This window comes from Fukomys damarensis, unplaced genomic scaffold (genome assembly GCF_012274545.1).
Source record: "Fukomys damarensis isolate Sample0158 unplaced genomic scaffold, DMR_v1.0_HiC HiC_scaffold_28, whole genome shotgun sequence".
Lineage (NCBI taxonomy): Eukaryota > Metazoa > Chordata > Mammalia > Rodentia > Bathyergidae > Fukomys > Fukomys damarensis.
The window spans coordinates 34,072,250-34,072,824 of record NW_022900940.1 but is presented as its reverse complement, the minus strand read 5'-3'; the positions used below and the strand labels follow the sequence as shown (position 1 = coordinate 34,072,824).

Genomic DNA, 575 nt, shown 5'->3' with positions numbered 1-575 from the left:
CGCTGCCGACCCGAAGGAGTTTGTTCGGTCAGGGTCTGTCCGGCAGGTGTGCCGGGGCGTCCCACCCCGAGAAGCGAAGCGCATCCTCACCCGTCCTGGCCGCTCTCCCTCGCTCCGGGCCCACCCTTCCCGCCCTGGCGCCCAGAGAGGTGAGGGGAGCCGCTCCGGCCAGGGGCGCCGCGGGTGGGTGCCACGGAGAAGTTTGGGCGAATTGAAGGAAAAGGAAGGGAGGCAGACGCGGGGCTGGGAGAGCGTGAGTAGCACGGGGAAAGGCAGACGAAGGAGCGGAACTCACTCAGTCATGAGCGCTGGGGGCGGCGGTGGTGGTGGAGCGCGGGCCGGAGACCAGGATCGGCTCCCGGGCGGGCGCAGGGGCGCCGCGGGTGGGTGCCACGGAGAAGTTTGGGCGAATTGAAGGAAAAGGAAGGGAGGCAGACGCGGGGCTGGGAGAGCGTGAGTAGCACGGGGAAAGGCAGACGAAGGAGCGGAACTCACTCAGTCATGAGCGCTGGGGGCGGCGGTGGTGGTGGAGCGCGGGCCGGAGACCAGGATCGGCTCCCGGGCGGGCGCGCCCC

General features: G+C 70.4%; 1 protein-coding gene across 2 annotated transcripts in view; it reads right to left on the bottom strand.

Moving 5' to 3' along the window:
* Positions 1–575, bottom strand: part of Satb1 (SATB homeobox 1) — a 94,926-nt gene that overhangs the window by 93,659 nt on the left and 692 nt on the right. The window contains exon 1 of one of the 2 annotated variants that reach the window (XM_010612805.2): positions 296–358. The exons of the other annotated variant lie outside the window; for it this stretch is intronic. The gene's annotated coding sequence lies outside the window, so the exon portion shown is untranslated. Of the gene's footprint in view, positions 1–295; positions 359–575 lie in introns of those variants that run through there. 2 annotated transcript variants of the gene reach the window in all.